At 40.2% G+C, this 23,290-nt stretch overlaps 1 protein-coding gene across 1 annotated transcript in view; it reads left to right on the forward strand.

Annotated features, from left to right (window-relative positions):
- Positions 1-23,290, forward strand: part of lingo2 (leucine rich repeat and Ig domain containing 2) — a 188,377-nt gene that overhangs the window by 54,535 nt on the left and 110,552 nt on the right. The window contains exon 3 of the mRNA XM_062393069.1: positions 3,065-3,172. The gene's annotated coding sequence lies outside the window, so the exon portion shown is untranslated. The remainder of the gene's footprint in view (positions 1-3,064; positions 3,173-23,290) is intronic.

The raw sequence follows: 23,290 nt of genomic DNA on the forward strand, positions 1-23,290 counted from the left end.
GACTCGTCGGAACGTATTGGAGGCAAGAAATTATTGTAACTTGTGCTCATTATCGTGCATGTAATTTAATTGAGCTTTGGATCAATGCAGCCGGGCCCTAATAGCCTCCTTTGGCATGTTTGTGTCATCAGTTGAATCAAAGGCTGCAACTTCAACTTTTCCCTCTGTGCCGTTCTACATAATAAAAGCGCTGCCTCGGGTGAGGGCTGACTAATGCTGTTGTAGATGACTCCAGCCGTGTCTTCAGTCTGGCTCAGAGATCAGACCGCAAAACCCAGAGAATTGAAATGGGGGAAATAATTCATGATAGAGGATGTAAAGTCGGGTCATAAATACAACGGGGGTTGTGGTGGATGCATTGCGCAGCCTGGAGGAAAGCTGGAAATTTAAAGAGGTTTCGCTGCATATGAAAAACTGTGAGACTACTAACGAGACATGCATGCAGAACAGGAAAAAATGAGCTGCTTCGAAGTTTGCCAATGCTATCTTTTCAACCTAATTCAAAAGTAGGATATTTGTGCTTCCTGTCATTTACGTAACAAGGACAAAAAGACAGTGAATAAGCAGTAAAGTGAGTTGAGCCTTGTTGACAGAGTGGCCTTTCGCTCCTGCCGAGGACAGTTCCTAGATTGAATTGATCTGACTTTAGAGCCTTACCATTTATCTTGGTCAGTCATATCTGATCTTTGGCTGTCAAGTGAAGATGAAGGTAGAGGGGCCCTCGGAGAGATAAAGTGCTCGGGACCCAGTGAAGGGTCCACTTTACCCTGCTCTGCCCTGGCAGCAGGGCTTCAATCACTCTGTATGTTTCTCCACAGGAGCTGTGGTTTGTCTGTTAATAAATATTGAATTGATGACTATTTTAATAAACAGTATTTTGTCATTCCCCCCCCCCGAAAATGGTAAAACAATCAGTTTTCATGTCATATTTTATTATACATTTAATAATATCAGGTGTTTTATGATTGGTCAAACAATCCAAGTAATTTGATGAAATGACTTTACACTTTTAACATTTTCTGACGCACAATAGACCAAACAATACATATTTTTTTTAAAGACAATAGATAGCTGTTTTATTGCTAATGAATCTATTGAAAAGTAGCACTGATTTGTCACTTTATCTCAATCAAACATCATAATGAAGAAAAGTTATTACCTGACATAATATAACATTATATAACTTTTTAATTATAACATATTTGTTTGAAAATGTAGTCATAAAGTTTAAGTTGAACCAGGTTAAATTCAGCAGAACTGAAGTCTACACGATAAACCGTCTGGAAAAAACTGCTTTGTCACTTTCCTGTGGCCGACACAGACTGCGGTTGGTCCTGCAGTCGTATTTTTCCACGGAGATTTCCGCTTTAGTTCACCTCTCTCCAAGGACCCTCTGCAAAAGAGAAATAAATAATAAATAATCTAAAGAAAAATGTAAAGGTTTTATAGGCAGTCGCGGCTCAGCACTGTCAGTCCAATTTGGGAGGCTGTGAACTGATCCTTTTGACCGCGTCTCCCGTTACCTGGGCCATTCCTAAGCCACAGATGATAATCCTCACGGGGCCCTCATTAAGTCTTTGCTCCAATTAAGCCACGCTCATTTTGCTGCAGCACAATTGCTCTGCACCGCAGTGCACAAATCCTCCAGCAGTGGATTAGGCTGATCAGTGGGTGGGATGGAAATAGCAGCAAGAGGTGAGCATCTTTTTTAGGTGTCAGCAGCCACCACTCGCACGTCTTAGTGGTGTGCATCAAGCCGAGTGAGTTCAAGGAAAACTGTATCAGATGTGAAATTATATAAATTGTGATGCTGCAGTAGATGTGGCCTATTTGAATGAGTCAACTGTGGCTTAGAAAGTGGAATCAGTGAGCAAGTTGATACCACTGAACTTTAGTGAATAACTTCCATCTGGTAATAAGACTTTACCGTTTCATAACCTTAAGAATCCTGTTACTTCACCTTTTAGCAAAATTATTTCTTCGATGAGGGAAAAAACAGGTGCGACACATATATATACAAAATTTTTGCAGGGTTTACTAGTGTTATTTCAACCCAGTACTACAGCATCTCTCTTCATTGTGGCTTCAGAAATACTCTAGTCCAGACTCCTACCAGTCGAAAGGGATTGTTTATATTGGTAATCTTTGAAAATCCAGTGAGCCCATGAGCAATTCCAGCTTCCTGATGAGGTGATGACCAGTGGGTCTGACGCCCAACGCTTCTGCTGACAGCTGAGTCCACGCTCATTGAAACCTCACTGATTACGATGTGTTGAAAGCATTCTCGATCCGCCCACTATCTTGCAACCTGTAATTTGGCACAATCACTGCCTCCAATAGATTATTGTCCTCTAAAGGCACGGCTGTGGATCATCCTCTTACCAAAAGGTCAACGGTTCGATCCCAGTCTACATCATTCCACATGACAAAGTGTCCTTGGGCAAGATGCTGAACCCCAAAATTCTCATAGACAATATAAATAGACATCTTATATTTAAGTATACACCTTTATGATTTTGCTATATGATGCAATGGATTTGATTGAACACTAAATGTCAGCCTTCTTCTAATGAGCAGAAAATGGTCCTGCACACAGAAATAGCCTGTCACTTTAAGGTATTGCATTGACGTGGTTATACTCACACTGGGTTAACACAGAGAACCAGAGCCGCAGTTGGCACCAGCTGCCCATGTGCATTTTAACAATGTGTCAGTCAGTCGGGCGGACACCAAGCTGCATTCATTGCCCGTCTGCAAATGCTGCTCACCTGTCTCCCCAACCTGATATGGGGGGTGTAATGAGCCGTCCTCTGGCAGCTGTTTAAGCAGAGAACTGATCAGGTTGACCAGACGGGGAGGAAGCGACTGTGCATATGTCATGTGCATCTTTCTCTTGGCTGCTGCAGCCCTGGTGTGGTTTACCTAATGTTCCTTCTTGGACTTACATTTCTTCAAGGATGTTTACCCCGGATCGCCGGGCATTTGTGGTGGCTGAGTCAGTTAAAGTTGTGAGCTCACTCTCCGTGTCGGTTCTTATTTGTGTTTCTTTTTGTTTTTCTCTCAGACCCTGGAGTAAGTGACCTGTGAAGGGAGTCACACAGGGATTTTTCTAAAGGACTTCTCTGCTTCTGTACGAGTGTGTGTGGCCGTCTGACATCGGGAAGCCCAGCAGGTATGTCAACATGAATCCATTCCTTCCTGTAATCGTGGGTGCTGTTGTATTTTTATTTCAGTTCTTGGGTCTGTTTTGGAAGTAAGATTTGGATTAAAAGGTCAGTTTTGAATATAAAAAAGACTAAGCTAAATACATGTGTCCAATTGTATTTAGGTTTAAATCCTAAACACCGACATACACACTGATCTGAGCACCAATTGTAGAGATTCTTTCAAAAAAGAACTCATCTCACATTATTTAAAAGCTCAAACAAACATAGAACATATTTTAAATTATATTATTTATGTTTAAATTGCAGAAATACAAACAAAACAGTGGATGAGTCATGTAAGAATTAATTTTGAGCAAGTAAACCAGATTTCACTGCCAACTGCTCCTACAGCGTCAGCCTAATTACACCGAGTGTATAACGAATCACAGATCCAGCATTGCTCCGCCTGGAATTGATCACATGAGCACATTTATGGTGAATAGCTAAATTGAGATATTAGACGCCATGAGCACTGTGGACAAATGGATGTAACATGTCAAGTTTCTCCTTAACGATCGAACACTGCACCAACATGTTTCTGGAGAAATCACTGCAGCAAGTCGGAGGATTTTCTTTTTTTGGTGGTGCTGCTTTCAGAAATTATATATGGAGGATGGTGTCATGATGACAATTGATTTTAATATTAAGCAATTATAAGTGGAATCAAACCAATTATTTTGACTTAATGTTCTTTTGGGGATTCGCCCTTTATTAAACATTACATTTTTATAGATTTTCTCTCAAGCTTTCTTTTAGCAAGTGGCTTGCTAAAAGAAGTTTGTGTTTGTTACTGCGATCAAAACATGACATTAGGATCCCTGCCTTTTTTGACAGGTGTGTCTTATTTGAATCTGACATCAGTAATAATATTTTGTCAAGAGAAAAGGGGACAGAAATAGTAGAAAATAGTTAATATATTCTCCGTGGCTCACCGATGCTTCCTCCCCAAAGGGCAGCGATGACACAGGATGACTTAGAGGATGTCACACACATCCAGACCACATGCTCAAATGCCTGCACTCAAATGCCAGTGCTGCATGTTTCTGGTCATATTTAATGGGTCTGGTTAAGTTTTCCAGCATTAGCCCTTCATGTCACTTTGTATGCCAGCGACAGCCGTGTTGTGAGGTTGTCTGTCCCTCCTCGTGTGCTCAGGAGCACCTAATGGTATTTCTTCAGATTGAGAACGTTCACTTGGACACAAAGACGGACTGATTCGATTTTTGGAACGAGGTCACAGTTGCATCGACCTCACAGAACGCCCACAGGTAATGTCATTACATTTGGCACAAACATTCCCTTGGACTCAAGGATGAATTAACTCGATGTGGAGGTTAAAGGGCAAAAGTCACATGTCGAGATCCTAAAAAAACAAACAGTTTTTGACCTTGTGAACACAAAATATCCTGTAGTGCTTCGACTCAATGATAAACTGATTTAAATGTTGTGTTTAAAGGTTCGAAATCAAAGGTCTACATCCTCAAAAAACTGTTTTCTGACCTTGACACCACAATATCTAAGTTCCTTGGGGGAATTTCTCAACATTTCGCAAAAACTTTCATTAGGACTTAAAAATGAACTGATTAAAAGTTGATGGTGATACATGTCAATGTAATGATTGGTTCCATTCCATCAAAAAAAGACAGTTGATGTCTTTTCCGCACCACGTATATTAAAGTCTGGACGAACATGGATTGCAATTGAAGCAGGTGGGGGGGGGGACACCTGCAAGGCAGTTTGTCTTGTTCAATAAATGCACCGGGGGAGTGCGTGGCAAGGAAGACTGGGACCCGGTTGGAAATTAATGTGATCACGTCGAGGAAGGGACTGTGCTGAACGACGTGTGGAAAGAAAATGTGTCTCCCAGAACCCCCTTGCTGCCGTGAGGCATAACACAATTAGACTTTAGATTGTTTTTTTCCTCTCCCTCTGCCCATCTGATTTCTGCTCTTGCCAGGCTATTCCCTTTCATCTGCTTTATTCCTCTGTATTGTCATAATGTAGCAGACCCTGAGTGCTCTCACAGATCACTGGTACAGCTTATCAGTGAAGTGGTGCCGCTGCAAATTGGGTCCCTTAATTTAGACTCCCTACATTCATTCTCAGGATTACACTTTCAGGGGAAAAGGGTGTAGTGGCAGAGAGGAAAGATAAACATACTCTAGGTAGGACAATCTAGAGCGGCACATGGAAATCTCATGCAGGGTTTAAGAAGTGTGAAATTTGTTATTCTCCATTAAGGTACATTTTCCACACTATCTGCTCTTAACACAACCCAAAAAGATAATTTACAAATATAATAGAACTTTAAATAACTTCCCTTCGTTATATTTATACAACCTCTATATATATATTTATATATGTTGTGATTTACATGAAACATTTTTTTATCACTCATTAATGTCTATTAAAGAGCTTGTCTTAACTTAAATATTTTATATAACAACAGATCCTATGTTTACATATATGATGCAACTGTAACACCTAGTCAACCTCCAAATCTTTACAAAGGCTCCAAACGAATCGACATGTGCACTGGAGCACATGTCGAGAATAAAACACAAGAATATTCATGAGACTCATAGTAATATTGGTGATTTATTATACGTAGTCATTAAAAAGTAGTTCATTATACCGTCCTTGAAAGAGAAATGGCAACACATTGTGCATTCTCATTAAAATGCCTCGTATCCAATATGATAAACATATTGTTAGATGATACAGTTAATTAAATACCCACTTGCAGGTTTTTGTATAACAACCAAGGAATGAGTGACAGTAAAATCCATCGGTGAACGGCTCTGCAACCTTGGTGATGCTGCTGTATAATATGATAATACAGCATATGGGCAGTGGGGATTTGAAGGACAAGTTAGGTCAGTGTGAGGTCTTAAGAAAAGAAAAATAGATCAGATTATGATTAATCAGACACAAAAAATTAGAAAATATCTGCTCTAGGTGTTTCTGTTGCTTTAATATTGTGAGTTCTCAAAAACTGAAAATGCTCTGTAGGCATCTATAGAGGATTGTCAGTCTGTAAGCCGCTTTACACAGTCTGCGCTAATTTCAGTCAATATATTGAAAAGGCTCTTCTCTGTTACACATTTTATTCAGTCGGACTTATAGGAGTATTACCTTTACTACATTGAATCATAATAAAAGACAAGTACTTCAGGTGCGGCAACACACTGAATATTTCAACGAAGTAGAATCACACACAGTGGTTGCAGCTGTGCAGTGACTCCAGCAGAGGGATGAACCAGTGTGTCTGGTCAGTTTGCAGGATTTAATGAGTGTTTACCTACTGACCGGCTGCTACATCACAGGATACACTCCATTTTTTGACTTGTCAGCATCTGATGTTTAATGTGCCGGTTAAAACTTTAATCTCAAAGCAGCGGCCTCCGAATATACATTTCTAAAATGTTTGCAGGCATTACTCATGGATGTGAGAGTTGAAACAATATTCATCTGTGGCCACACTTTAAAGGAACAAAGGGGATCATGATTAAGTCATTAAGGCCACATCTGCCAGCCTAATTCCTTTTTAATTTGCAGAGAACTCTGCTGTATATTGGCTGTAGTGGATGTGACATTTTAATTAAGCAAGGGCTGTAAAAAATGATTACTGTGAGGTTGCAGAGGGCTACCCCTCATATCACTGTGGAGAATAGCAACCACTGGTTACCGCTGCCGAACCAGCACATCCCAGCAATCACACCGACCTCCCCTGCTATCATCAGGGATCTGCTTCGTGCATTAGACACAGAGAAAGATGGAGCCAAGTGAAATCTGTTTACCTCTGAAGACAAATGTACAGTGGTGCTTTCCTATCAGAAACTAGAATTATTTAATTTACTACTTTTCTGCTGAGCTTATTACATCAGTATATTTAAATCTATTTAAAGTCTTTTTTCCACGGTAAGTCCCTCTTGATATTTTCTTTTTTTGTAATTCTGCCGTTGGCATAAACACTAGGAATGGAAATAGAACTCTCAGATTAATTTGACACAGAGGATGCCAACTTGAAATGCTAAAGCAAAGACAGAAGCCATGAATGCTGACGGTCTATAAAGTATATATATATAGAATATAGCTAAACATATATATATATATATATATATATATATATATATATATATATATATATATATATATATATATGTTTAGCTAAATGATTCTTGCTTAGCATGGATAATATCTTATTTATTGCATGAGCAAAGCGTGTCTGCTCGTGGAGGCGTCACAGACGTGAAGATGTTATAAGATGTGGACAAACCACTTAAAAGCCAAAGATGGAAGTTCCCCCCCCTCCCAATTAAGACAATAGTTGTCTTTACAACAGACAAACAGGGCAACGTGTAACTTGCATGTGTGTAGGAGAAAATTAACATTTATAGAAAACAAAAAAATCAACCTCATCTTAAGGCTTTTAAAAACCTTTGGATTTGACTGTTGATTATGTTCATGCAATTTTCATTTCCTGGTGGACATTGAACATGTCTCCCTATCTATTAATTTGGAATCACTCAATATTGAATAAAATTGTCTTAAACAACAGTATGCATTTTTTACAGCAGCTTAAAAATGTGCTTGAAGGTGCCCTGACTTGGAATAGGGAGAACTGTGCTTCTTTCATTCCAGCCCCTCAAACTAAATGCCTGTCCTAGCTCTATGTAACTCTGGTGAGTGGGAACGATTTCCTGCGAGAATTGTGGAAGTGACTGAAAGTTGTACCTTAAATTGTCAGATGAAATAAAGATCGGTGTATTTGTCACATCGGCTGCTCTTCTGCTTCAGGAAGCCGGGGATAATGGGTAATACCCACCTTTCAGATCAGTTTCACTTCAGAGATTTAAAGGCTTTCTTCTTATATGAGAAACCACTGGATCTTGGTTAAAGTGGCATCGTGTCACTTTAATATCTCTAAGGTTAAAATCCCAAAGACCAGATCATGTTGAGTATGAATACTTTTATGTTTTAAGACTTATAGCTCGATAAACACAGGAATATCTTGACCATATCATATCTGTTATCATAGACAACGTCTTTTAAAAATCAAATGATTGTCAAAACTCATTTAATATGGCCAGAAAATGAGGGCCCTCCTCACAGAGTTGCGAGTTTGAATTTCCAGGTTCGCTGGTAGGCAATGCACGAGCTGCTGAGGTGAATGATTTCCACTCTCCCCTCAGCATCTTGTGTCTGCAGTGAGGCTGTTGAATAATACAGGGAGGAGGAGTGGGACTGTGCCGAGCTACTCCCCACCACATCTACCACTGTACTGTAATCGTGTGACAGAAGTACTTTGAATCATTGCAACACATTTTAATAAATAAATCCTTGTCCTGATGTAATGTTTACAGTCAGCGTTTGTATCTACACAAAACCCTGAAGCCTCAGAACTTTCAAGATCTTCAGAAAAACTAGGATATTTGTAATTTACTCGCGGAAGTTAAGTGAACGCGATTGTTCATGACAGCAGGCTTCATGAATATGTATGTGCAGCTGAGGAACTGCTGCGTTTATCCTTGTGCTCCGCAGCTTTCCACGCACACACCCCCCCCCCCCCCCCCCCCGTCCTAAGCACATGACTTGACATCATAATGACACATTATGTCATTGTAATGATAGAAATTTTCTCGTGATATTAAACAAAAAGTCTCGGGAATGCATGCAATTATAACTGACTGGGGGGATTTTAGGATTTTTTCAAAACATGCCGCGCACATCCGTGTCAAAGCAGTGTTACACTGCTGATGTGAGTGGGATGTGGCAGACAAACACAAGAGGGTGAGGACTGTCTGAAAGTGGGCGATGTGTTAGCGGGGGTTGTCTGTTCGGACTAATGTTGCAGAGCCGAAGTGGCGAGGATCAGTCAGCACCTTGGACAGCGCCGCTCCCCATTACGTTCTCCTCTGGACTGTGGGCAGCTCCCCCGAGGATCTGTCCACAGCCGCAGACGGTTCATCTGCAGTGTGTCTGCGCGTTTCCTCTCCTCCTTTGTTTATTTCCCTTCACTTCACACATTTTCACAGAGCATCAGCATTTGCGGTTTCGACCAGAAATCGGTGTAAATCCGCAGGCCCGGCTTACAAGCCCGGATTAATGGGTCAGTGAGCTAACTTTGTGCTTAACTGGTTTAGCTGGCTTTTTTGGACTGGTGAACTCCCTTTCATGTGTGGTAACCATGGTAACCTATTACTGGGCTGGCTGCTGGCCAATCGCTGGTCTGTCCAGTTCCCCTCTGGAACATATGTTCTGAGTTTAAAATGGCTGCCCCCAGGCTACACTGAACCATTAACATTGGACAGAAGCCTTTTTTTACTTTTCATTCACACAAACACACAATTCCAGATATTAGTGAATTAGGAAATGCATGTAAAGATACACCAGTTACATTTAACACCTGTCAAAAAACATATCAGGGTTATTATTATCGTGATTTTGAGTCAAATGTAAGTGGTGCTCAAAGAGACGTCGCTCCCCGTGTCAGAGCTGACACGACTGCAATAACACGACACTTTATTATTATTATTATTATGGATTTTTCAAGCCCCTGCCTAGACGGGGTCTCTAACAAAAGGAGACCAGTTGATGGATGTAATTTACAGCTGCAGTTTAACTGCACCCAGGAAAATAGAAATCAGGTATGCCAACAGTGACTGGTTCAATGTAAACCAATGCTTTCATATTTCATTACTGCAGCCCTGATGAGCAGCGGGTCGACATCATGAATAGAAAACCTTTTTATAGCCTCCTGTGTGACAGCACAATATTTCATCCCATGCTGAAGTGCCTCAGCTGGAGCTGTCCATGTTGCATGTGACTGCCTATTTATTACAAATTACATCCCTGCTATGTGAACACAATCAAAGCTTTATTGGAACATTCATGGAGTTGAAGGAGCACGTAACAGCCAGCGGGAGACTGGTGATCCGGGATAACCTGCGCTAGGTTTAATTAAGCTTTGTGTGACAGTTTTCTCCATTAATTTCGATCCTTGTTGAATTTCCTTTTCAAACTTAATACACACAATGAAAAAAAATGTCACCTTTCTTATTTCAGTATTGTAGCTATTGTGGAATCGTATAATTTAAGTAATGGCATAAGTACTCAGGTGCACTGTAATTTTAGTTTCACAAAGAGGTTTTGCACGTTTTTTCTTCCAGTCTGCAAGTCAACTTGATTTACTTTGCAGTTAGAACCCGACCTCAGAGTCCTGCTGGGTCCAGTGCAGAAGGATTTTGTAGAATCTCCTTGCATTACATGGACATTTTCTCACCACAGTGCTATGGGACAAAAGTTCAAAAAGGAAGATCTGTATTTCCTGTTTTTTTCAAAGCTGGAAAATACACACCCCGGGGGAAGAGGTTATGAGGTTTGAAAAGTAAATGCATTTCAGATTCTCTCCAGTATTTGCAAAGATTTTTTTTAAAGGGAATGTAGCTTGAATGTTCTGCTTTTATTTGAGAGTAAAAATAGAATTCGCTATCTTAATGCAATGCAGTGTTTCTCTGCCCCTGCGCTGGAGACGGCCGTGACTCTTCACTTTGACACCTTTAAAACATGTTCTGGCCATATCTCAAGAATTCATACTACGAGTACCTTGACTGGTTGGTAGAGGTGTTCAAGAACAGAGCAGTTATTAGATTTTTTTTTTTCTTTTAATTAGATGTTATGGCGAAATAATGGTTATATCATTGCTCATAAATGATGACACAATTTCACTGGTGTATTTTTTACCTTCAGATGATGTAGTTTCGGGGAAAAAAACAGTTTTCACCAAATGATTTTGAAGTCAGTGAATAGATCCTAAATATCAGGATTATTTACCAGTTGATTTCAAACTTATTTTCCCGTATTTTCATCTGCAATGTTTTTCATTTCACTGTGAAACAATAAAGAATCTGAAAAATGGCATTTATTCTGTTACAATCAATATAAACACAAAATTATCATTTATACAATATTCTGTACATTCTTTTGTCAATTCTGTAGTATGAATAGATCTGCCAGCTGTTGTGAAAAAGTACAAATTTAGGTTTATTTTAGGATAAAGCTGAATCCGTTAACCTAAACAAAATTTAAATTATATTCTTTCTGGAATTATATACTTATAAAGATGTTCTCACTTTTTCAGGATTGTAGATATCTTTGTCTGACATGTATTTTTTTGTTGTATTGTCACCTCGATGATAAAGTGACACTAATGTATTTTGCCCAATAGTCCCACGACAACCTGTTAGCAAAAACAATATTCCCGTTCTGACATAGATGCCAAACTAAGCTATGACAAGTTTGCTAATGCTTTTGCAGGAATGGTTGACAGTACTTAACTTTTTCATCTGCATGACTCATCCATTCAGAAGAGCTCAGCTTTACCAAGTGAGTCCAGCTGTTTTTACTTTTTATTCAAGGTGTATATGAGTACATATAGCGTACAGGGCTTAAGAAACACATTCATTATGAGTAAACTTGATTAAACATTCAGATTACGGAAACCTCCAAAGCGCTGAGCGAGTGCCTTCCTGTCTAATGATGTTAAAGCAAACTGTGGATGTGGGAGTGAAGAGTCATGTCAAGCTGAGATATGCGCCGCTGTGATATCCTCTCTTCACATTCATGTTTATGGATGCTGAAGATGGTGGATGTGCGTCTCCATCACGTTTTGACTGCAGCACTCGAAGCAATAGAGCGACTAGTAGAGCCAGCATCACCCTGTGCTCTTCATCTTCACTGCAGAAGGACATTTTCACACCTGCCAGGCCTTTTTTCTTCTCTCTTGGCTAAATGTGATGCCGCACACATTTTTGCCTTCGCTCTCCATTGTTGGATCGCTCTGTGAATTTCAGATGCGCTCTCAACCTGCCTTTTCAGTGGGAAGTAAGTGCATTCAGGCCTCTATCACTTTGTGCCGGTGTGTGACTGGAGTACCTCAGAGACCTTTAGCAGCCCGGCTCTTGATTAGAAGTATGTTTTTAAATCTCCTGTAATTGTTATGTCAGTTGATAGCTCCACATGGTCTACAGTGGTTTCCTAATTGAAGAGGACATTTCCACTGGAGATTGATCTTAAAAGCAATGATTAAATCTGCCTGGCACACTTTTGTTCAGAGAGTATAGTACACTGGTAAAGTGAGGTTGTATTATTTGCTGTGCTGGTGTTCGTGCATACTGTGGATACATTAAATAAACAGTAACGCTAATGATGAACTAATCATGAGTTGCAGTTGGAGCGTTGTGCAGTAGTGATTGACACTTCGTCAGACACCCCTCCTGGCTCGGATTGGTAGTTAAGCAAGTGTTGGATTATTCCAAATTGCCTTATCTGCTGAAGGTGTATTATAGGAAGCAGACTTGCATCTGCTTCATGTGCTTCTGTCAGAGCAAAGTGACACAACTTGTTTTGATTATTATTTTCTAAAGGTTCCCGACTGAACCTTCTAACCAGCATTTTGTGTGCATGTCATTGTGTGCATGTTCTGGGAGTGAGCTCACTCTAGTATCTTGCCTCACCAACCCACTCTAATTTGACAAAGAAGTTCCTTGATGGAATATAAAACACTTTCCTAAATATTATTTTTGTAGATTTCTGACTTGAACCCTTTTCAACAGTGTGTGATGATTCCTGAGATTGGCCCCTTGGACTTACCTGCAGCATGTGGGTGTTGCTGATGTCTGCTTATAAATCACACATGCGTTAATAATGATTATCTAACAAGCTCTGCTAATTAGCATGCAGCAAAACATGACTCACCTTTAGAGCAGTGTTTGTAATCGTGATTAAGGTCATCAAATTCCCTATAAAGGTGTTTACATTATCTACTGGGCCTCTTGCGCACATGCAATAGTTCACTGTAGCTAATGGAGGTGTGCGCCGCTTCATTACAGTGGGATTTAGCTCGCAAAGTACAGGCAGCAGGCCTCCATCCCCTGCTGTGGCCTTTTCACCGCGGGGTTAATCAGGGCATGGCCGTGGACAAATGGTGAAGATGAGACGGCCTCCTCTGTTAGGAAAAACCATTCAATCTCTTCTTATGGGGACTCTTTTGAGGGCCGCTTTAGCGAGAGCTTATATCTTAAACTGTCTGCTCGATAACTCAATTCTGCTCTTATCTCGGGCACAAGGCGGAGATTTAGAGTGAGGTGGGAGAGAGCTCTCTCTAATTTGCTGTAGGAAGTATCCCACAGGGCACACTGTAAAGAAATACAGAGGACCCCCATCAGTGATGTCTTTGAGGGATTACCATGAAGACGGGCATTAATAACGTGGCACTGCATGTTTCAATGGGTGGTTTATTGATAGGCGTTCCCAGCACAAGGTGGTGGTGACAAATTGTCCACAGATGGACGGCATGGTGAGCTTTTAAATGGAAAAGATGAGTCTGTTTGTTACATTGATTTCCTCTATACTTTTTGCTATAAATACAAGTCTGCTCTGGTTTCGACAATTACTGGAATAGAGGAAAGCAGGGACATGAGTATAGATTACCGCTATGGCTGGACTATTTTTTTTATTTGTACATTGTTAAATCTTGTGGACATGTTAGTAATATGTATGGATTGCCAATCATTTAGAAATAACTGGAGATATTTTCGGGGGGGCCAAAGTCATGTAGGATAATTTCTCAGGATCGGATCTCAGTGACAGCCCGACACCCCTGGTACTTATTTTGAATTGAAATGTGTTGAAAGCCATCTGTGCAGTGACTGTGGTGAGGTAGATGGTGTGACTTTACATCAAGCACAGCTCCTGGCTCCAGGGAGGAGGAGTGGGAACTGTCCTATAGGTGCTTCATGTAAGAGTTTGCCAGGGTTGATGGTTAAATATATGCAATGCTGCGAGATGTTCATCGCATAGTGTCTTTGCTTGTTTTTTGCCTTGTGCACAAGCATGTAGACTCTGCAGAACGTAATACTATACATTCCCCAAGCAGCGACTTTTACAAGCACAGTGAATCCCGTGAGATTATCTGGATACTTGGTCTCTATTAACTATGCCGGTGCAACCTTTATATCTTGTGACACCTTAAAAATGAAGGAAATGTATATTCATCACTTATTGCTGACGGCAGTGCGCAGCCCCCCCCCCACACACACCCCCAGTTTCAGATTTGTTTAATGAGACAAACCTGATGAGACCAGTGGAAGTAAAACAATACTCGAGAAAATGCTGTAGTATATTTTTGTGTTTCCTTATCCTCTAAACTAGTATTCTCTTCACCCCTTCACTTCCTATGTTCCCACGGAGCCCAAGGTTTAAGGCTGTCACAATGTCTTCCCTCTACGTCTGTTGTTGTAAGATTGTGTTATGTTATGTGATATAAAACAGTTAAAGAACAATTCTGCAATAAGCTAATCTTCACTTGTCATTCTGACATCATTAAAGAGGGAGCTTTTGCATATTGATCCACCCTCTTAGCTCAAAAGACGTTTATTTTTCTTGTGAAACAAACAGAGCATCACTTCAGCTACAGAACACGTAGATGTGATTTGTCATTCTTGGATAAATAAAAAAACCTGACATGTTTATACTTATCCATTCCGTCACCAGGAATTTGTGCTCCCATTTTGCCTCCGTTCATCCTTCATTTGAAGTTTTTCCCTGCCTCTCGCTCTTCACAATTTATTTCCCCTATTTATTTATCTACCTCTTATTTATATGCCTGGAATTTATATGAGCCACATTATTTGCATTAGGGAGGCTGTGCATAATACAATCTGAATTTTTCATTTCCTGGCTGGTCTGGGTCACCCTTGTTTGTCCCCTGCCCTTTATTTCTGTGGCTCCCTATTTGACATTATTTGGCCAACTTGTTTGTTGTCATACCCAGTTTGTTCCACTCTGTGTTTGTCTGCTTTTATGTTTGTCTTAATGTTTACACAGAGTAAAGATGTGTTTGTTCTCTGCTCTTTGCTTCTGCTGTAGCAGTGGGGAGGTGTTTGCTGGTGCGGTTGTCAACAGTAAACCAGAGTGAGGCGCTGAGCAACATGTCCTCCTCCTTATTTCATCTTACTCCTTGTGTTTTCGTAACCCATGTCTGTTTGTGGGTTTGTTTGCTTACTCGTCGGCAGGATAACATAAAAACAACTGAACCGATTTGCACGAAGTTTTGTGAGGGGAAGTGATGCGGGCCAGGGAAGAGCCCATTAAATATTTGTTTGGATCTGGTGAAAGGAGCAGATCCAGGATATTCTTTTATATCACTCTTCTTAACAATAAGAAATGCACATTGCTCTGCAGTTTCTCTGGAAATCATGCATTTTTGACATTTCTATACATGAAATGATGACGTGCATGAGTTTGTACAATTTGGTGAAGATTATTTTCCTGTCATTCTTCTATTGTAGCAGCTAGACAGACATGGGTTGTTTGCCCTTGTTGGAAGTTTGTGCTATGGTGCTATTGGAACTCTGTATAAAAGCTATAAGGGTAATTACGATGCTTTTAGTAGATGCTGGTAGCTGCCGCAAATATTAAGTCCAACACAAGAGTTCTGAATAATTACTGTTGAGAGTTTTCTGTATGTGTTGAACTGCAGTATACAGACGTAGCCCTGTAGGAAACGTTAAACTTTTAGTAATGTCTCATAAATTTATTGCAAGGCATTGCTTGCTGTTGTTTTGCTTTTATTTATATCGTCCATTTTAAACCTGTTTATGTTTTAACCTTTCAACATTTCAGAATACGGTGAATAAATATCCATCACAATTTATCTGAACCAAAAGGTGACATTTTCATATTGTTTTTCTTAATTCAACAAACAGCCAAGACCCCCGAAGACTTAGTATTCAGTTTGCAGTGATACAAAACACAGGAAGCAGAAAATCTAATTATTCCATCAGTAGCTGTCTTTTTAGGCATCTTTATTTTTTATTAAAACTGTCATGAAATACAGTAGAAAGGTTTCCAAATAGAATAGGATACTTTTGTACATTTTGGCTATTTTGTTGTTTTTACTGCTCTGACTCGAAATTAATAAAGTATTGCAGCTCTTAAATTATGCATTCTGTATTTACAGATATATTAAATGAACATGTCAGCACATGTGCACTGTCCAAAAATATATGTTTATATCGCACACTTTAATAACTGAATGCAGTTATCCAATCTCAAACTGTATTAAAGCCGTGTGCTTGCTCAGTGAGTCGGTCTCCGTGTCCCGGCCCCCTGTGGAGCCACAAAGGTTGAATGCATACTAAGCAAAATGTTGGTGTGCAAGCAATAAAACCAGCGAGGGCTTATCCTCTGCTGAACCAACGAAGAGGTCATGTTTGTATGGCGGCGGTGAGGACGGTGGGGGCGGGGGCGGGGGCGTCTCATCGCCGTCACATAGAGACAGAAATGCCAGGCCTCTATGGTAATAAGAGAGAGCTCCGAGGTGGCAATGACCAGTCTGACATCCAGCCCGCTTCCTCAACCTTTGACTTTATGCAGACTTTCTATCGCGGAAATACAAATCGGTTAAAAATACAAATGTCAAGTGTGTCCGCTTGACAATAGCTGTGATTTGGACCCTGGGGACAAACATTGCAGCTCTGTCTGTCCCGCAGCATTCCCTCACTTCCCCTCTTTGATCTCTCGTTCTCTTTGTCTTTCTCGTGACATTCTCTTCCCCTCCGTCTCTCTCTCTCTCTCCCTCCCGCCCATGTGTCTGCACCGTGGCACACACACGACCTGTCCACTTGTTTGCAGAGAGTGTTGTGGTAATGTTGTGTGGCAGTTGCTGAGGACAATGGCCGCTGGGTGTTTTGTGATGTAATGATCCCTGCCATCGCCTCTCAGCCCCCCCTCCATTCACTTAAGGGGAGAAAGGGATGCAAGGTAGCAGCCCGAGTGGAAACATGCAGGAGGAGTGGTGCTGGGGAGCAGTATGCTACCGGAGCCAAGTTCGTGACTGGACAGACTCAGAAGTTTATTGTAAAGGAGAATTATCTGGTCGAGTGCACCGGCTCTCTCCCTCTCCCAACTGCCAATGCTAAGGTGCACTTGTGCAAAGAGCTCGGCCCCCAGATGCTCCAGTGAAGCTGCTCAGTGCTGAGCTGTAAAAGATGGAGGCTGCCGCGTGAAGCTCTCATGTGTGAATGTGTTTAACCATAAGACTGTGAAGCAAGGCTGCACGGGAAAAGGGCACCCACACTCCCCAAACGTTTTCTTGTTAATTAAATGTCACATTGGCTTTTAAATGTTAAACAGCGTGTCAGAAAGAATGAAGTTAATGGAACAATATATTTGCTTTGCTTTTGCCTGTAGAGTCTTTTAAAGTTTCCCCAAAGCAAACTGGCACAACACTGCTCGACTAATTGAGATCCCAACAGTCTGATAGCACGCATGGATGCTCACTCTTGATCTTTGAAACAGAACAACTACTGTAACCAAATTAATTTATAACTCTGTTATCAGACTTTAAACAAAATATTTTGCACCTGCTTTGACAGTTTGGTCAAAGCAATTTTTTTTTTAAGCCTGGGAGTGAAGCAAGAAACTTGATCCATGTGAATCCCAGATTGCAGAGAAACAATAAGTTGATTATTTGAGAAGAATAACAACTTTGTTTATTGACACTCGTCCTTTATCAACCTTTTATTTAAAAACAATCCTTGATTTACATACTTTAAAGACAAAATGTTTATTATTTGATAGAACTTAATGATAAGATAATAGTGAAAATAATAATTTATTGTGAAATTTAGACCCCAGTTGTAATGCAAGCCTAACTTCATTCCAAACTTCATGTATACAACAACTTTTTCTCCCCTCAGTCGTGCTCATCTACACAAGCCTGTCAATCCGATTTCATGCAGAGGACATTGTGGTGAACACACACATTTTGAAGAGAAAATCACTCCACTAACATACCATGACCTGGCACAGCAGTGACCAGCGTGCGAGCAGACCAGTGGGGTCAGAGGGTTGCAGTTGACCTCAGGATCGGACACAAACAAACAAACCCAGTGTGAAAACAGTCCGAGAAGCTGTGGCTGGGTTGTTTATTGCGGTCAAGGATTCTGCCGAGTCTCCCTAACCTGCCGTCGCCTGGTAGCATTTTGCTTTATTGTGTCTGTAATGCAGCATGTCGGCCATCAGCGGCTGCACATTTAGCAGATGGTGAAGGTGGAAGAGGGCTCTGGTTTCTGACCAGTACAGAGTGCATTCTAAGTACAGCAACAGGTTATTTTCAAGTGACAACTCAAATAAACCTATGCAAATACACGACTGGGATAACAAAAGCCAAACAAGGACATATTTAAAACTGATATTTGAAAGCTGTTATACCAATGCAGTGATTGTCATTCATATCTAACATATTCTCCGAAATCTGGACTTAAATGTCACTCCAACAACTATTTATATAATAAATGGTATAAAGAGCACAGCATAATTCTGCTGCATGCAGTGACTGTCAATCAGGTTCCTGTGTTCAACTGGGTGTTCTGAACATTAGAGCATGTGACATTTTTAAACTGTAAACCAGATTAGAACTAAGAACCTGCATGTGAGCATACATGTCTCCTTCAAAGTGTAATATGTCGTTTTTGATTCTCCTTATGATCAATTACTACTTCTTCAAAACAGATTGGATGCTACAATTTCTCGCTTTCATTGATGAGACCGGCAAGAAGGAACTTGTTAGCATGCTAACTTTAGTAGAAGCAACAGTTTATAGAAAGAGTTAACATTGGCGTCGCTCAACCAATACTTTTGGCAAGTAAAGGATCTTAGGCTGAACTTGCAACATTTCTAAGTGTACAGCTGTTAATCCTAAATTTGTCTATACAGTAACAGCAAACATTTACATATTGGCCATTTTAAGACAGTGGAAAGTGGTAATAACTAAAATACAGAGCTTTATACAAATTCCCTTGGTTTAAAGGTTCCCATGTTTTTAAAACCAGGATATTATACAGAACAATTATTTAAGCTTTTTGTAAGGAAGACAGTTAATGCAACAGTTGACCTACAGTATATTTACAGTTGAGTGTATTGAGTGACTGTTCTGAAAAACCTCTGAACTGAAAGAGCACAAATTCATTGTTCGATTAACTGACTGAGAACACTAATAGGGGGGGGGAAATCGTCAGTAATTAAAATGTACATTAGAACTTCTTGACGAAAATACACCACAGGCTGCTTTTCCATCTGTTCATTACTCTGAGTGGCTTGTTAAGTGAGTTCCTTGGTGTAATATGCTCATTTCAAATGCATTCGGCTGATGAACATGACGTCAATGACCGGGGTTAAAATTCATATTCATAATTGTTTGGACAAATTTCATACATTTCAATGTTTAATACAATAGAATAATATATGGTAGATGTGCTTGTTTGTTTTCTTTGTTCTGTAGTGATGTTAATTACTTTTTTATACAGAAATTATGAATTATTTAAAAAAAAAATCTGTTACATTATCTTATATTTCAAAAAAAGCTCTACTAGAAATAATCTTCAGTCTGCTTTGTTTAATAAGGGATAAGAAGATTCCTCACATCACTACTAAATGTGGCCTCAGCACAATTCCTTTTTTTTTGTAATTGAATGTGTCCGGATAAAATAATATATTATTGTTTTCATTACAAACATCTTCCTGAGTTTGGATTGATGATTCAGTGTTTTCTATAATAATTATCTGATCTTTGCAACTATTATCTTCATGCTCTGTCTTCACGTTCACTAAGGCAGATTTCTTCATCCATCATTCTGTCAGCATCTTGCTGAGTCACAGCTTCCAGTACAACGTGTCACTGTCCCTGTTGTGTTCACAGTCCTGTGTCGGGAAAATATAATTTCAAACTATCAAAATCAAAACTTTTTAATTCAAAGCCTTCAGCCAATGGCCACAAAAGCTGGTTCTTAATTTACATTATTTAAAAATCTGTAAAATAATGTTACAACAAAATAGTTTTTAACTGTGGAAATAGTAACTTTCATCCTTCAACGTCTGGATCTTATTTTTTTTATATTGTTGCAGGATAACGCTAACAAATATAAAGGGTTTTTTTTATAACTGGAAGTATATTGCTTTTACATCACAATAACATGCATGGGCTCCTAAGATATTTTCCACCTATATTTAATAATTACATTTTTCTTCAATGCTGAGTCAATTACTCATTAAATAACGTAAACTGTTTCAACACTTAACAACTTCTTCAGGTATTTTTGGTTTGATCAACAAAGTTTGTGATGAAACAAATCTCCGAAAGAGTAGAAGACGACAACATGAAAAGCTCATAAAAACTTAGCTAACACTAACTTCATTATAACATTCAGCCCTATGACGTTGAAGCAGAAGCTAATGGTGTGTTTTCCCTCGGTGACGCCATCACCGTGAATTCTAATAGCGGTGATTCACGCTCAAAATTACAGTTTTTTTTAATCGCTCCTTTTGAAGAGGGACATGCTTCCAGCTACATACGCATGTTTGCACACTTTCAAGTGGGATCGCCCACACATTCCCCTCGTCGCTGAAAAAAACGATTTGATCACCGCAGCCGAGCGGAGTCAAATGTAATGCAAGGAGTGGGAGAGATCTGTGAGTCTTTCTTGTGATGTCTTTATCAGGCTTATACAAATAGAGGATTTCTACGTTCCAGCAATGAGTAAAATACATTGTGGTAGCGTTACGATGCAATACAAGGACCTTGAATAAAAGTGTTTTGTTCCTGTAGCTTCCGAGCATTAGTCACCACTGTTTTGATGTAGTTTGCCATCAGGAGACCAGGATGTCCGCACACCAGTTAATGCTCCAGTACACCTATTTATTCAACCCACCAGGTGGTTTTGGGACTTTTCTTCAGACAGGGCCTGAGCACCAAATGTTACCAGGGAGGGTAAACAAACAAGTAGATCCTCTTCTTCTGATTTCAGTCACGCAGGTGTTTATCTACCTTGGATGTGCGTTAGGGATGTGCACATTGTAACTCATGGTTCATCTGCAGGTCGGATGGGTATTGGTCGTACAATTGAATTTTTGGGGTTTGGGTCGGTGAACTGAGCCAATTTGAGACGTCCGAGTACAATTCGTTTTTTTCCTTTTGTGAGAAACAGGGCTGCTCATTCCCACGGCTGCAGCACCTTGCATAGAGGATCTTGTGCTTTCCTGCAACGAGTGCTGTGAGTAATCGTTCATTCAGCTTAGCCGTCATTGAGGATGAGGCGGAGTCGCGTGAATCCTGGCACTGTGGATGCTATTTTGTTTATTTTACTGTTCATGCTGGTCTCTAGATTAAAGAAAATAATTCCATCGATGGGTGATGTGTGGATGAATCAAGCATACGTGTGGATTAGGATTCACGTCAGAGATGTAGTGCGCATTTCTAATGTGCATCCTTTTGTGTAGTCTCTGAATGTTACAGATTATAGCTACTGAATACTATGTACTGTACTACATCTGACGGAGCGTTAGAAAATACGATTTCTTTACTCTGGGGCTTTCACCATACAACATTTACTGTACATTAACCCTGAAAGTTGGCTGGGGGATGTTTTTTCAGGTTTTAGGCCATACAATTAATGTTACTGTGACAATTGTGATTCTAATGATTAAAGGTCTTGGAAGAATAGAAAAGGTAAAAACACTAAAGGGCTCTGGCAGCATGAGAGAGGCGAAACATAAATATAATTTCTTTTCTTTTCTGTCCAGATTCAGTTTGAGGTCAGTCGAGTTCACCCCCCCCTCTCCTGATACCTTCCTCAAGACTCAGAGCTGTTGAGAATAGCACTTTTCTGTGAAAGGTTTCTTCTTTATTTTGGTGTATTTAAATAATTAAAGGAGGTAGGAGATAGAAAGAAAATAATGCATTGTGAAAATCTAACTTTCTTAACACCTTAGCTCTAGCTTTTCACACAACTCCAGCAATCCTTTCAACAGAGGCAGGGATAACGATTTTGTACAAAATCTTGAAAAAAGCATTGTGGCACCTATACCTTTTAAATTTTGTTTTTTTTTTACCCTTCCTATCTTACAGTCTTGTGTCTGTTCCACTGTCGGAGACCCCATGAGGCACTGACTCATACACCACCCAGACCTCACCTTCCCAGGAACCTGCTTCATTAATAATGTGCCTCCCCCCCGGGAGGCACATTATAAAGTGGACTCTAGTAGAGAGACCCCCAAACACTATTACACACCTATGCTTCCACATTTACACAATCCACCGCTTGCAGGGAGGAGGTGCTTTGCATGTCAGTATAAAAACATTACTGGACCACAGTTTTACATCAAGTCCTGCAGAATCAACATGCAGAACACTAAACCTGGTCTGTCTGTGTAATTTGAGATCTGTCATTTGTGTACTACACAAGAAAAAAAACAAATGATTCTCAAAGGCCTCATGTGTGAGCTCTCAGTAACTCAACATGCTGCATTTGTATTGAGGGTGTTACAAAATTACATAAAATCAATGTGTGTTTATAAAGTGACCTCTTCTCCCCCGTGTTGACTCTTTAACTTGTATCGTATATTCCTCCTGTTTGATTTGGACGTCGGCCAAAACTTTGTATTTCTGCAGAAAATTGCAAATTTAAAAATGCAGCTATAAAGAAATGAGTGTGTTGTTGAAGTCTGCTGTTCAGTAATTATTGACACGATCCACATAGTTCCTGAGGTTGCTAGGTTCAAACTTCCTCAAGCTGTTGCTCTTTAAACCAAAGTCAGCACTACTTGACTCCGCTGAAGCTACTACTGAAGGACACCATTGACATGTACCATAAAACACATAAGCATCGCAGGGACCCATGGGGTTGCTGTCATGAGTTATACGTGTGAGAGACATGAAATATCTCCTCCGTCACGCGCAGAGGTCCCTCAGGGGAACCAGGGAAATCAACCTACATGCTCAAATCTGCTATGAACCGGCCTATCAATGCCTATTTATTTGATCTATATACTGTATCTACTACATCTATAATGACTCCTTATCTCCTTTCTTTCTCTCTTTTCCTAGTACTTATCTCCCACATGCACACATTGGCATGTAACATGAAACATGCAGTGCGGTGATAATGAGCCGGGGCTTCCTGGTGCATTTGGGGCAGAACGTACAGAGCACTTGTTAACAGACAGTTTTAATCTGTTGCCTT

Source organism: Platichthys flesus, chromosome 8, assembly GCF_949316205.1.
Source record: "Platichthys flesus chromosome 8, fPlaFle2.1, whole genome shotgun sequence".
NCBI lineage: Eukaryota > Metazoa > Chordata > Actinopteri > Pleuronectiformes > Pleuronectidae > Platichthys > Platichthys flesus.